Source organism: Xyrauchen texanus, chromosome 10 (assembly GCF_025860055.1).
Source record: "Xyrauchen texanus isolate HMW12.3.18 chromosome 10, RBS_HiC_50CHRs, whole genome shotgun sequence".
NCBI classification, from domain to species: domain Eukaryota; kingdom Metazoa; phylum Chordata; class Actinopteri; order Cypriniformes; family Catostomidae; genus Xyrauchen; species Xyrauchen texanus.
In genome coordinates this window covers 39,700,452-39,706,287 of record NC_068285.1, presented here as the reverse complement: position 1 = coordinate 39,706,287, position 5,836 = coordinate 39,700,452, and the positions used below count along the sequence as shown (strand labels likewise).

The window sequence follows — 5,836 nt, the reverse complement described above, 5'->3', positions numbered from 1 at the left end:
CCTGTGCTCCCTTCAAGAACTGTACACTTCCAGAATGAGGAAAAAGGCTGGAAACTCTGGACCCCACTCACCCAGCCCACTACCTTTTTGAACGGTTGCTTTCTAGGCGACGCTACAGAGCACTGAGCACCAGAACCATCAGAAACAAGAACAGTTTTTTCCCCCCATCCATTTCATGAACAGTTAAAATTGCACCATTGAGCAATAATTATGTGCAATACACTGTCTAGTCTTTTTATATTTATCCAACATATCCTACCTCTTGTGCCATTACATTCTCTTGCTTCTATGTGTAACAGATTTGTATTTGTACATAAGTGTATGTATATATATATATATATATATATATATATATATATATATATATATATATATATATATATATATATATATATATATATATATATATATATATAATTTATTTAGTCTTATTGTGTATTTCTATATATACTTCTATTCTCTATTCCCTTTTTATTATTATTCTATATTTTTAGTATTATCTCTGTCTTGTTGTTGTATGGGTTTTGCACTGGAAGCTTCTGTCACCAAGACAAATTCCTTGTATGTGTAATCATACTTGGTAATAAAGCTGATTCTGTTTCTTTTGGTCTTGATTGGTGCTCTCTTCACACTTGAGGAGTCTTTGAGATGTGGCGACTCAGTGTATCACAACCATACGTGCAGGATCTCGAACACAGCGTTCAGAGTCTGTCTGTTTCAACAATCCCTCTTGTCCCTGACTCACCTCACACAGCTCCACTTACCAGACCAAAAAGGCTTGAAGGCACTCTTTATCTTTGAAAATGAAACCAGGAAAAGTAGCAAAAGGACATAGAGCAAGAGAGTGATAGAGAACAAGAGGCACAGACATGATCTCTGACATGTTCAGGCCCGGATTGGCTAATAGGGCGCACCGGGGTGGGCCGGTCTGTTTTTTTTGGCCGTGAGGGCCGGTGTTGTCATGGCACTGGGTTGAAATATGGATACTGTCCCTAGGCTGCCTGCACTCACAACAGCCCACTCTTTTTTATTTTTTATTTTACCTCAGCCCCACTCTTTTTATTTATTATTTTTTTCGCAGCCCACTCACAGATTGCAGCCTGCAGGTTAATGACACTGGAGGGAGAGGAGAAGATGGCACATAAGGAGGGAGACATGTCCTTCCTTGTTATATGGGTTTTGCCATCACAAACAGAAGGGATATTTAATTTTATGAATTTAAAGGCCAAATCTGAACACAGGCTGAGCTTCATCTCAGGACCAATCATTTTACATAGTCATCAAGTCAGGGGGTCAGAACTGTGCCTCTATAATCAAACATACACACAAATGACAAAAAGTCAATATGAGAAATTAAATACTAAATGTCACTGAATAAAAAGAGCACTTCCATGATATTGATGGGTCACACTCAGAAAACGGTGTCATTTGTGAACTATATCTGCTAATTCTTTATTCCATTTGGATGCAAGTTGTTCCAACTTGATATTGCTGATCTCTGACCAAAAATGTGTGTTTTACATTTCATTGATGCTTTTTATTTGTTGAACCTCTTGAGACAAATTAAACATTCTAGAGCAAATAGTTTCCCAAAAATATATGTAGTTTATTATCTGTCCAGGAGTGTTAGTTTTTCATGTTGAAAATGTTTAGATGTTAAAGACATTACAGCCGATTTTCTATAAAGTTGAATAAACAGTCCTGATTAAAAGTAATGGCCAACATCATCAAATCACTCCCAAACATGTTAAAATAAACATTTGTATTATAAAATTCTGAATCTATGTACAGATTATCATTGTCCCATATCTGCCAAACATGTTTAGTGGTCCAAACATCATCTGTATCCTGAAACTGAAACTTTGGTCAGATTTTAGGAGAGAATACACTACAGGATGCACCAGCATTTCGGTGAAATCAAAGTTGAGGATTTATGCACGAGTTTCCAAGTTGGAAGTCTGACTTCAAGTGTTGTCCCTTTGCTATTTTTTTCAAGTTGGAAATTGTAAATTCACAGCTTCCAACAGAATGATACACAGCTTGAGTCACCATGACTTACAACTGGTAGAAATAATTGAATTTTGAGTAGTTATTGTATAATACAAAATCATTTTTAAAATAAAACATACATTCTAATTTGACATATTTGGTTTTCATTAGAATGTGAGTCAGTGGCACGTCCCCATTCATCAACATTGCACTTTAATGAATTAGATCGACTTTCTAAAAAATGAAACGAAATAAAAATAGCTAATGTTTTTAATGTTTTAAATTTTCTTTTATTAGTTCTTAGCGCAACGCACAATAATGCTGACTATAAATAATATGGTGTGGTTTCATGATATTTGTGAGCTAATGCAGTTATTAAAAATCAAATCTCTGAAGATTTGGGGGAAGCATTCCTATATTGTGGTCCATATGGTAGTTACAGCACTACCTGGTACTTGTGGAAAAATATGATTTCTTGAAGTTCAGCAGTAAATGTTTCAAATTAGATTGTAAAAATGCAAGAGTTTCCTGAGAATGGGCATCTAATTTCTGCATCAGCTGTGAAAGCATAATGAAATATGGCAGAAAATCATGCCCTATGTCCATCATGAATATTCATAAACGTGACTGTAAAAATGAATGTAGGAGGAATTCAGGCTGGTGTGCCACTGAGGCACATCTGTGTCAGTAATGTCATTACACACTGACGAGGGTTATTGTGATGTGCATGGCAACAGCATCCATGGTCTCAGTCAACTCCCCTGCAAAGCACCCACTTGGCTGTTGGGGGGCACTGTCAGAAAGAGCCAACTATCCTTTTCTCTTTCTGTATCGTTTTCCTTCCACTGGCACTGTCTGAAATACAGAAGTATGAGACAATTGGGTTTTATAGTCATGCTCTTATTCACTTTAATGTATCTTTAAGTAATTAATGTACAAACAAACAGGCAAAAAATATTCACTCAATAAAATTGGTGTAAACTGTATGTACATATGGGGCAATGCATTTTGTATGGCCGAAGTCTGGTTTAATAGACATCCACATTCACGTCTTAGTGTCCAACAATTGCGGATCTTAATGGTGGTAGCAAACGATGGGGGGAATTCACCAAGATAGAATTGTTTCCACTGATTGCACTATTTATTTACATGTGCCGTCTGCATTGTTTTAGCATGCGATTCACTAAAGGAATTAGGTAAATCAATTGTGGACACACATACCCAAAACATTTGAGCTGAATGCAATTTGCACAGTGCAAATTCTCATCATGCAGGCCAGTTCTGAGCGCTAGGTTGTGGAGGATACAGCAGACTAACACTGAAAAGAATGACAATGACTTTATTGAAATTTGATGGTGGGTGCTTAGTGAATTAGACAGTGTGCAAAAGTGGTGTAACAGTTTAGTGAATTCACCCATGTTGATAAGTCATATTTCTTGTAGGTCATTAACACAAACCCCACATAGAACAGCCAGCCGTGGGCCATACATGTGATCTTATCCGCTCTCAGCTTGCTAATGTGAGAATGTGACGGGGCGCATAGCTATTGTCACGGCAGCGATATGCTGCCTATTCTAGTACACAAAGACTGAGTGCAAATGTGACCTGTATGTGTTTGTCTAGCACATTAATGTCTTCTGTTAATCTTTATACTGTTATAAATCAGCGGTTAACCTAGCCTTTCACTGCAAAACTCCATAGTTATCCCGTAGCTTTTGTGTGCACACTTATAACAGCTAATACTACGGTGATTTATATGCTATAGCTACTTTTATCAATACATATCTTGCTGTTTGAAAGAAAATCATGTCATTTACGTTACAGTCATAATCAGTTACAATAATCACGCAACACATGTTTTTAGTATGTATCCGTTTATTTAGTTTAAGAGAAACAAAGCTTTGACATACCATATTGGTCATACTGGCGTCTCCGGTTTGTTTGTGTAAAGGAAAATTTGTGGGGTTTAAATGACGCTATGACTTCCAGGTCAATAGGCAATGACCCGGAGTTTGAGTTATTAATTTGTAGCTGTTAAATATGACTCGTTGCTTGCCAGTTGTTAGCTGAAACTGTAGAAATAATATTCTGTAATTTTCTAGTTTTATAGAGGTAGTATTTCTGCTGTTTTTAAGCATTTATGTCTTTGTCATCTGAGCCACCCCTGCACCATAATCATGTGTTGGTATGTTCCAATTCCAGGGGTGCCCTCAGGCCTATAAAGTCTAGTATTGTCATTCTGTCAGGAGGGAGCGTGGGTGAGAGGATATAAGTCTGTCTTTGCGCTAATTATAGTGACTTGTGTTAAGGTCAATTTTCAAACAGCTGTAAAAGTTTGATTGTTGAAATTTTTCTTTTTGTTTTTTTACTCTCATGTCAATTTACTTTATTTACTGAACAGTGTTTTTTTTTTTTTTTTTCTTTTGTTAATTTTTATTGCCTTTCATTGGCCTTAACTGGGACAAATAAAAAGATCCCATCTGAACAAACTTATCCAACCTCTTCTGAGTGCTTTCATCTGCTCACGACGATTCAGTCACGTCTACCCTTAACAGAGAATGAATAAACCTGTGATGACCAGGTGTCTAGACTTTGGGCTGCCTGATGGGACTCTATTTACACAAGGAATAGTTGAAAAGTTGTTTAGTTTACCAAAGTGGCCAGTTGACAAAAGGAAATTACTTCAAAGGGCTAAGATTAAGATTGATTGATCCTTTGCTCCTTTTACTCATGGTTTTAGGGGCTCATGGAAAGAGTGCATTGAAATGGGTGAATCATCTGAAATTTGTAGTTTGATTTTTACTCAATCTTCATAACCTAATATCATACACATTGTCAAGATTATGGAATATTTCTGATGAAAACTGAAACAGTCTTGCCTTCCCAAATTAAGGCCTATAAAATGAAATAAATCATGTAGAAATAACTTTAAAGGGGAGAACTGTAAAATAGAATAAATTGTACAAGAATGAACAGTAAAATATAGTGTCTGCCTAAACACTAGCATGGGTGCAAACCTTCCAGCTTTTGACTATGAGGTTGCTCTCGCTAACAAGTCTAAAAGTACTATTCTATCCAGCCATCCACCCGTCCATCCCTCTGTCTGTCTGTCTATCTATCTGTCTATCCATCCCTGTCTGTCTGTCTATCTATCTATCTGTCTATCCATCCCTGCCTGTCTGTCCGTCCATCCCTCTGTCTGTCTGTCTGTCTGTCTGTCTATCTATCTATCCATCCATCCATCCCTGTCTGTCTGTCTGTCTATCTATCTATCCATCCATCCATCCCTGTCTGTCCGTCCACCCCTCTGTCTGTCTGTCTATCTATCTGTCTATCCATCCATCCATCCATCTCTCTCTGTATGTCTGTCTATCTATCTGTCTATCCATCCATCCCTGTCTGTCTGTCCGTCCATCCCTCTGTCTGTCTGTCTGTCTGTCTATCTGTCTATCCATCCCTGTCTGTCTGTCTATCCGTCCATCCCTCTGTCTGTCTGTCTATCTATCTATCTGTCTATCCATCCCGGTCTGTCTGTCCGTCCGTCCATCCATCCCTCTGTCTGTCTGTCTATCCATCCATCCATCTCTCTCTGTATGTCTGTCTATCCATCCATCCATCCCTGTCTGTCTGTCTGTCTATCTATCCATCTATCCAATCACCTCTCAAGATATTTACTTACTTTTAAATGGATACCAAAATGTCTACTCTCCATGTTAAGGTTTGAAACTAATGTGAGTTTGTTTAAATTATGCATAATTGACAAAAAATGTATTTTATGATTCATGCACTGAAAGGTAATTTAACTGTTACTACCACAAAATGAAACAGAAATTCCGATTGTCTCCAA

At 37.5% G+C, this 5,836-nt stretch overlaps 1 long non-coding RNA gene across 1 annotated transcript; it reads right to left on the bottom strand.

The window, feature by feature from the left end:
* Positions 1-1,625: 1,625 nt before the first annotated feature.
* LOC127650356 (uncharacterized) lies at positions 1,626-3,949 on the bottom strand. The gene is made up of 3 exons (XR_007971432.1): positions 3,900-3,949; positions 3,211-3,307; positions 1,626-2,844 (listed from the first exon to the last, which is right to left on the bottom strand). It is a non-coding gene; the product is annotated as an uncharacterized LOC127650356 (long non-coding RNA).
* Between the last annotated feature and the right edge of the window lie 1,887 nt (positions 3,950-5,836).